Source organism: Podarcis filfolensis (assembly GCF_964270895.1).
Source record: "Podarcis filfolensis genome assembly, chromosome: 4".
NCBI classification, from domain to species: domain Eukaryota; kingdom Metazoa; phylum Chordata; class Lepidosauria; order Squamata; family Lacertidae; genus Podarcis; species Podarcis filfolensis.
In genome coordinates this window covers 15,964,402-15,973,887 of record NC_139607.1, presented here as the reverse complement: position 1 = coordinate 15,973,887, position 9,486 = coordinate 15,964,402, and the positions used below count along the sequence as shown (strand labels likewise).

General features: G+C 43.6%; 1 long non-coding RNA gene across 3 annotated transcripts; it reads left to right on the top strand.

Annotated features, from left to right (window-relative positions):
- The first annotated feature begins 2,097 nt into the window (after window positions 1-2,097).
- LOC310761307 lies at window positions 2,098-8,731 on the top strand. 3 transcript variants are annotated; one of them, XR_014547363.1, is made up of 5 exons: window positions 2,098-2,132; window positions 2,313-2,411; window positions 4,084-4,151; window positions 5,998-6,508; window positions 7,010-8,731. It is a non-coding gene; the product is annotated as an uncharacterized lncRNA (long non-coding RNA). The 3 variants fall into 3 exon arrangements; XR_014547364.1 differs by having other exon boundaries at window positions 5,995-6,508; XR_014547362.1 differs by lacking the exon at window positions 4,084-4,151.
- The last annotated feature ends 755 nt before the right edge of the window (window positions 8,732-9,486 follow it).

Genomic DNA, 9,486 nt, shown 5'->3' with positions numbered 1-9,486 from the left:
GCTCAGCTGGTTAGAGTGTGGTGCTGAGAATGCCAGAGTTGCAGGTTAAATCCCCACATGGGACAGCTGCATATTCCTGCATTGCATGGGGGAGGGTGTCCCTTCCAACTCTACAATTCTATTATTCTATTATCGTTGCTATTTCTTGGTTCTTTTATTTCAGGACTACAGCTCCCATAATCACTGACCATGTTGCCTGGTGCTGATTTCTCTCTCTATAATACTTTCCCACACTTCATGTCTTTAAAGCACTTGACACTTCAGCTGAAAAAAACTGAATATATTCAGGGCTGCAGGAAGGTGGTATGGTGTGGGGGACAAGAAAACTGAAATCCCTAGCAATTTTCAGGGACGGCACGGCAAAATTTACAGGTATTCAATAACTCACTGGCTTCAGAGGAAATCCTCTTCTTGTGGTCAAAAGCTGGTGGCTACCATTTTGCTCTCAAAGGCCCCCAAAGTGTTGCTCTGTGATGATGCAGGATTGCTTTTAAGGCGGTTTCTAGGAAGAAAAATGGTGGCCCATACTATTTTCCACTATATTTTCACCAGAAGTCCATCTTAGCATATAGTGTCACTCTGATGGCTCTGATGGTCTAGTGGTTGTCAAGAGAGGTGCTCCCATGGTGGTAATCGGTTGAATTCAGTGTAGTGCTGAGGTTAACATTCTGTCAGTGCAATCATTTCTTTTTATGCTATTAAACTCCCCCCCATCTGTTTTGTAGTTCCCCCACCCAGCCTTCTGGAGCAAATTGGGGGATGATGCAGGTTACATGTTGTGGAGTGAACAGGGGAAGTCCTCTTGTGCAAGCAGAAATAATTGTGTGAGCACAATTATTTAGTTAAATACTGTCTAGTGAGGTTGCCTCTGAATGTCACCTCCCTCAAAATCAGAAAATGGGGTGGCAAAATGGATTAGCATTTTGCCTTGTTGTCAGACTCCTCCCACTGGTGACCCCTTATCTGCATATTCCCACCCCTTCATTTGCACATCTACAGTCTGGGCACCTTTAAGTGGTACAGTGCTGGAATGTGATCCTAGCGTGACAGAACTCAAAGAAATGACTATATAAATCTGATATTTTAGTTCAAAATGGGTGTGAGGAATCTCTGGCCCTCCAAATGTTGTTGGATTCCAGTTACCATCAACCCTAGCTGGTGGTCAAGGGGGATAGGAAAGCCCTCTAGAAGTCATTAGATTACAAGTTGTGTAGGGCATATTTGCCTTTGACTGGAGTTAACCGTCCAGGGGTCCTTTACCTTTTTACCTTATACAACTGCTGACAGAGGAATGAAAGTTTTAAGAGTATATAACGCAATTACTGCAAGGTTTGCCAGAGGCAGTGTAGCATACAATAGTTTGTTACCTGCTCTCCTTCTGACTTCCATGGCAGTCAACAGAATTCAAGTTCACTGCAATCCTTCAATGGATATTGACTACCTAATAGGTTAATATTAGTGAGGCTGAAAGAGTCATATGGTGCTGAAGAGTTGACATATTCCCCAGCGATACTGAGATAATATACTGTATCTTTCAGTAAGTTGCCATAAATATCATTTGGTTCGGGGGCAGAAGAAGAGATTGATTAAGCCAGCCAGGAGAAAAGAAGAAATCAATCAATTTGGAATTAATTATGTCAAAGCTTTAAGTGCTGTTTTTTCACCAAAAAAACATATGGAGAATGGACAGGTGAGCTAATGATTATGAAGCACTCCAAATAGAGTTGTGAACAATTACTTGAGTAGACATTGAACTTGGGAATCCATTTAGATATGATTGATTCCACCGTTGCAATTGAACTGATGAATTGATTCTATAGTTGTTTTGGTCCTTGAGGTTCACTAAAGATTAAATACTAGATATATAACAGCTGAAGGTAAGTATCTGCTCTTTTCTTCGATAACTCACTTTTAAAATGGCATCAAATTCCCATCAGCCACAGCACTGTGTAAAATGCATTGATTTGTAAAGTGCATGCAATAGGTAAAGCCCATCTGCTCTCTAGTGGTAGGAGCACTGCAAATACCTTGCCTGGTTCTTCTTCTTCATGATCTGTAACATTAATGCATGGTTTGCTTCTGTTATTTCACATCATGGGATTGTATCTGGACTGGGCCAACCTGTGATTCTGGTAAGTTGTTTTTTTCTTTAATAGCAACATAAATATGAAAACATGAGACAAAATAGAACTTTGTCAGTTGAGCACATTTTCTCTGTTAGCCGATACATGGCAGAAGTCTTTTCAATGACATAACAGAGAAAGAGAAGAGTTAGTTGGCCAGCTGCGAAAATATAGCTTTTATTTTCTCAGATATAATCTTTGTGAATCTGTATCATGGCAGCATAAGGGGAAAGAAGGGAAGAATTGGTATAAGAGAGGGCATCATGCAAGGTGTGGCTACAGAGGAAGGTAGGTAGCCCTGTTTGGATGGAGTCTGTCCTTATTCACTGTGAGTGATTACTTAATCATAAGTTTATCATCAGGACTCCAACTTCCAGCCCTGATCTGGACCAGGACACAGACAAGTCAGGCTTGAGTTACAGGACTATGGACAGCTCCTGTTTGACACTTTGTTCTAACATGGTCTGGAGCAAAGCTGTTCCTTCCAGGCTCTACCATCTTCTTGAACAGCCTTAAAGGGATAGTCCTACAGCCTGCAGCCTGCATGGGTAAGCATTCAGTCAGAAGCATAATGTTTCTAGTTTGGATGGGGCCAGTCACTTAGTGGAATCCAGCACAGGGTGTGTGTGCTTACTCTGGGGATCATAGAGACTTCTGGCTGAGGGCAGCTAATGCTTGTTGCAGTGGCCAGGATGAGGAAGTAGCCCTTCTGTGGCTTGTGCCACTAGGCCTCCCAATCTGGCTGGCTCCACTGCCTCTGGGTCAGAATTCTCATTGCAACTTGAGTTTGGGGTTGTGGCAAAGTTCCTTATGAAAGAATGTTCCCTGTTGCAAAGTCTAGAGCTATATTGCCGCTCCTTTGACGTGAAAGTCTTCATCCAATGTTTTTCTTGCTCTCCATCTTTAATAGCAGTGATCCGTACAGGGATACCCATTTAACTTATGGGCGGCGATCTCATCTAGCATATTTGCAAAATTTTGCCATGTGGAAAATTACCCAATTTTGTCATTTTGAAAGTCAGATTGGGTTGTCGGGGCTGCGTCCTTGTACTGGAAACTTGGGTTCGTTTTAGATGACAAAAATTATTGAACTGCAGCTTGGGGACTGAGCTGTGGCACACATGAGGGATCATTAAAATGGGAAACTGGCAGAGCTACTGCATTTCTTATCTCCAAGACCTCACTGGGAGGAAAACAACATACCTCAGATTATTTTATAGGGAGGAAACACACACCTTAACATTGCTTCTTGGCATTTTATAGTACAAATTCAGCAATGGAAGAATGGAATATCTTGAGATGTTGTGCCATCTCATTGTCTGGAGGTTTACAGTGGGGAAATAACTTTTGATGGACATGTATGCTTCAAGAATAGAGAATGCTGCCTTTTGGCAGAGGGTTAAAGGAGATGATCAAACATTCTCTTCCAGCTCTAAAGCTGCATTCAGAGAGACATATGCTGAAACCACCTCCCTGCATTCATTTGGGGAGTCTGCTGATTAAGTCTTCTTGCTTCACCATCTCATGGTGAATTAGATACCAGTCAACTGCCAACGATGGGTTTTAGGAGGCTAAAGTAGGAAAAGCCCCCTGCAAAAGCTCTGGTATGCATGAAGAAGGCCACACAACCCTTTGGATTCCATCTAGTCTGGCCAGTGCACAGTGGAGGCTGGGTCATTTGGGCAAATGGGGCACTGCCACCAGCCACTGTCTGTCCTCAGTGTTGCCCTTGTAGAACCCAGCAGGGAGCAGCAGGGAGACAAAACTCATGAGTGTCTGCTTGTCAGTGACTGCCTCCTCCTCCTGTTGGTCTCCATGCCAACCCAAAGGGCACCAGCCATCACTGACATTGAGCAAGGGTATTGTAAGGTTGGAAAGAGCCAAAGCTCTTGGGCTGCTACAAGCCCCACAGCAATACATTTAATGTCTGAACTGCAACACATCTAATATGTGTTTTTAGGAGTTGGAGAAGGAGGACCAAGAGGTTCTATCATCATGGCATCCTAGAAGCAGTGTGAAAGTGGTCAGGTTAGTGCCTCTCCCTACTATTTATTTTTTAAATTAATTTTATTTATTTTTATTTATTTATTGAATTTATATACCGCCCTATACACAGGGGTCTCAGGGCGGTTCACAGAATAAAATCAAGATATAAAGCCACAAAATACGTAATAAAAATAAAAACAACAACCCAATAGCCCCCCCTCCCAAAAAACCCACATTTTAAAAGGGCATAGGATATCAATCAGATCAACCAAAGGCCTGGTTAAAAAGGAACGTTTTTGCCTGGTGCCTAAAGGTGTATTATGAAGGCGCCAAGCCAACTTTCCTGGGGAGAGTATTCCACAGATGGGGAGCCACTGCAGAGATGGCTCATTCTGGTATTGTCACCCTCCGGGCCTCTTGAGGAGGAGGCACAGGAAGGAGGGCCTCAGAAGATGATCTCAGGGTCTGGGTAGCTTCATATGGAAAGAGGCAGTTCTTGAGGTATTGCAGTCCTGAGCCATTTAAGGCTTTATAGGTCAAAACCAGCACTTGGAATTGGGCCCGGAAACAAATTGGTAATCAGTGCAGTCGGACCAGGATCAGTGTAATATGCTCAAAGTGTCTTGCTCCCTGGTCGCCGAATTCTGCGCTAGCTGAAGTTTCTGAACCATCATCAGAGGTAGCCCTATGTGTCGCTATGTGATAAAAAATATATCAGAGCCGTTTATAGCAATAAAACATAAAATGGTATGATAGAAAACAGCTAAAAGTTAAAAACAGACATCAAATAATAATTGTGGAAGCAGTGCTTTTTTCCAGGGGTACACAAGGGCACGCAGTACCGTCACCATTTTTCTTCTAGAAGAAAAGCACAGTGTGGAAGGTTGTATTTTTAATTGCCTGCATATGCCTGACAGAATAGAAACATTTTCCACAGGCACTGCTAACAACATGCATTCAGCAGGTGGTTTATAATGCTTGCTGCAGTTTTTAAGCAAGAAACAACACAAAACGGCTGATTATGTTTGCATCTCAGCTATAAAACAATGTCATAAAGTCTTGGCACGGCCGTTACTTATGAAACGTTTCTACAGAAATGTAGCAAACCCCAAGTTATAAATGTGTAATTAATATTAGCTGGAGATCAATAACTTGAACCCAAGAGTGCAGAGAGAAAATGGAATATATTATTGTATTTCTAATAGAGACAACACCACTTATAATTTCTAGGAATGAAATGAAGGTTATATGGACTGCATACAGCACAGTGGTCAACAATTGTGTGTTTATTGTACTAAAACAGATTGTGCAGGATGGCAGTCACTATCAGACCCCTATAAAGAGTGGCATCCTTTAGTTAAAAATAAGGTAAAGGTACCCCTGCCCGTACGGGCCAGTCATGTCTGACTCTGGGGTTGCGCGCCCATCTCGCTTAAGAGGCCGGGGGCCAGCGCTGTCCGAAGACACTTCCGGGTCACGTGGCCAGCGTGACAAGCTGCATCTGGCGAGCCAGCGCAGCACACGGAACGCCGTTTACCTTCCTGCTGGTAAGCGGTACCTATTTATCTACTTGCACCCGGAGGTGCTTTCGAACTGCTAGGTTGGCAGGCGCTGGGACCGAGCAACGGGAGCGCACCCCGCCGCGGGGATTTGAACCGCCGACCTGATGATCGGCAAGTCCTAGGCGCTTAGGTTTTACCCACAGCGCCACCCGCGTCCCCTTTAGTTAAACATACTTAGGGCTAAATCACCCCAATCAGGTCCAGTGGTCTACCAGCTGCAACTGTTTGCCAGCCCAGTAACATGCACCAAGATGCTAATTTTGCTGCTAATTGTAGTTGCAGTTGTGGATTAACTTTCATGTTCTTTATTTCTTTTGGCTCAGCAGGGGGAGCTGTGCTGTGGTCACATGACTTCAGCTGGGAAGCAGATTTTGGCTAAACATTAGAAAAAACTTTTCAACGGTAAGAACTATTGCAGATAGGGTTGCTAGATGGTAGACTATCTTTTGATGGATGTATTGAAGGGCCATCTGCCAGAAAGTTGCATTGAAGATCCTGCACTGAGCTGGGGGTTGGGCAAGGAGACCTAGAGACACACATCCACACTATAGATTTAAAGCCGTATCATACCAGACATGGATTCCTTCAAAGAATCCTGGGAACTTTTGTTTGTTAACGGTTCTGAGCTACTCCTAGACTCACAGTTTCACACCCTAGAGCTACAATTCTAGAGTTCCTAAGGAAGATAAAATAATTGTTATACCACATTAAATTGTAGCTCAGTGAGGGGAATACAACTGTCAGACCCTTACCAAACTACATCTCCCAGGATTCTCTGGGGGAAGCCATGACTGTTAAAGTGGTATTAAAGTGGTATAATAGTGATTTAAATGTATGGTGCACCAGTGTCGAAGCAATGATTCTTCAACATCAACTTTGTTGGACTGGTCATGTTGTGCGGAAGCCTGATGATCATCTTCTAAAGCAACTACTCTATTCCAAACTTAAAAATGGAAAGCATAATGCTGGTGGTCAACAATAGAGGTTTAAAGACTGTCTCAAGGCAAATCTTAAAAAATGTAGTATAAACACTGACAACTGGGAAACACTGGCCTGTGAGCACTCCAGCTGGAGAACAGCCTTTCTCAAAGATGTCATGGGTTTTGAAGACACTCGAACACAGGACGCAAGGGAGAAATGTGCTAGGAGGAAGGCACGCTTGGCAAATCCACACTGTGATCAGCTCCCACCTGGAAACCAATGTCCCCACTGTGGCAGGATGTGTGGATCCAGAATTGGCCTCCACAGTCACTTATGGACTCATTGTTAAAACTGTGTTTATGGAAGACAATCTTACTCTTCTACGAGTGATCGCCAAAGAAGAAGAAGAAGAAGAAGAAGCAGGTAGCCAAAGATACGATATTCTGCTGTGTGTACATATGTTTCTCTCTTTAAAAAAATCTGAACTCATACACACATCCCAGCAGTTTTTAGCATTCACTTTTTACATCAAATAAATAAATTGTAATGTGCCTAAAAATGTGTGAAATATCCCTGAAGGTATGGAGGCTCTCCCTGGTGACTCATTTGTGGGATAAATTGCAGCCTCATACTAGAGCAGGCTTCCCCAACCTGCGGCCCTCCAGATGTTTTGGCCTACAACTCCCATGATCCCTAGCTAACAGGACCAGTGGTCAGGGATGATGGGAATTGTAGTCCAAAACATCTGGAGGGCCGAACGTTGGGGATGCCTGTATTAGAGCATTCTTAACTTTAGTTAATGTGTGAAGGGGTTAAGACCATTGAGTAAGTAGAGTAAACAGTTTCCCAGGACTTAGCTAGGTCACAGCCCCTCACCTCCAGTGACAAACAGTTAGGAAAGTTCTTTGTCTGATGTTTGTCCTCTTCCACCATGTGAAACCCAACCAGATAGGACGTGTGAGCTTGATCACTCCAAGCTTAGACCACATGTTCAGAAACCTTTCCCCATATTTCTCTCTGTGTTTTCTTGCTGCTGTATGCAAAAACACATGAACCTGACCTTTGGGAAGTTTGTAAGTAAAAACCATTTTACCTTACAAAACTGTGTAGTCTATTCTATGCTAAGGGAATTGAAAGGGGAAACGCTGTAAGCAACTTAACATGGGATAATTAAAAAAGTCTAAGAGCCTCTATTCCCACACTTTACTTTGCTGCATGCTTTGTGTTTTAAAACCTCTGCTGGGACTCTCATACCAGAGAGTATTCTGTCCTGTGTTTGGATCTAGGGATCCAGCGAATTCTTCTTTACACCAGTCATAACCAGCATCATTCATATGCTGCTCTGAGAGTGCAGCTATCAAATCATGAACATGCAAAAGTGAACCAGCTCACTGGGACAAAGCAAGAGAAATGTGTTGTGTTGAGTTCATCTCGGAGTAGCCATAAGGACAGTAAAGCTGCAAATATGGATATGGGCAGTGCTATTTAAATGGCATTAAGCCACAGTGTTTTCAAACCCATGCACTTCTATAACTTCATCAGAACTGTTTTTAGGATTTATTTTATGTTCTTCTTGACAGAGGGCAATGAGCCAATTCAACCTTTGGCCAACAGCTACATTTCATTGAGATGTAACCAGCTCTTGGTGGCAAGTAGATGCACTTTGCAACTGTTGAGATTTCGCAATATTATGCATGCTCTTAGTGCTAAATTTTCTTAAGGAAAACTCTCTTCTCCCCCCCTCCCTTTCTCCCCTGCCACCATGGGCCTTTAGACATTTTGATATCTTAAAACGGCTGTGTGATTCCAAAAGACAGCTTTTCTGTTTTAATTAGAGTGCTTCTTATTGAATATGGATTGCCAAGACTGTATCACATGCTGGGCCTGTGGGCCTGTTAATGACTTGGTTGTGAGATGTTTACAAGATTACAAGTGCTATTGCCCACAGTGAGAGGGGTGGTAAGCTTTACTTAAAACTAGGGGATAATTTTTGGACAGCAGAAGAAAATACAACTTGACACATTCCGATAGACTGGATTGGTGCCGCTGTTTTCTACTGCTCTCCACCCCATGCAAACCGAAATGCTTTGTGGGATTACTTAATTGCAGACTTGCAACACTTACATTATGGAAAGCTTATATCTGTTGAATCAAGCCCATCAATCAGAGGAATTTGGCACTCTCCAGGTGCCCGGCTTTGATTCCTTGACCTCCCCGTCAGCGACTCCCGGCAGGACAAGGCGAGGTCTTTATCGGCCGATTCTCCTCAAACGTGAGAAGAACACAACCACTCCTCCTCCCTCACTCCCTGCCATCCCCAGGGAGGGGAAAGAGACAGACAGAAATGTATTTACATGCCTTTATTTCTGTCTTTCCTCAGTGCAGAGAACAACATGTCTGCACTCTCTGATACCCAGCTGCAGAGAGAGAATAACTCCACCCATGTACTTCCAGTACAGGGTCATGTGACACTCTGAGCTAACATCCGGTGCTCAGTGCACATAATAGACTGTCCCTTATTCCCACGGTACAGTCTGAAAACATCAACATCCTGTTTGGCTTTCCAGCCATCTGGAGCACTCAGCAGCATTGCTCCTTTTTCGTAACAACCTCCCCCAAAAGAATCAATGCATGTTGCGGCAAGCAAAGCGTGGTCCAGAGAAGAAAACAAACAGTTGTTATATACATAACACTCCCCTGTTGTTTCAGTTCCACCCTTGGAACTACCCGCCACTGGTTTCCCCAGTGTACCTCTCTGGTTGTCTGGCTTCCAAGGAATGAGTGCATCTGCATTCCCTTGGCTAGCAACTCTCTGTTGTGTCTTTGTCTCTGACTTAGACACAGCTCCAACCTGTCCTCGGTTGTTTACAACAGCAACACATGCAACAGCTAAG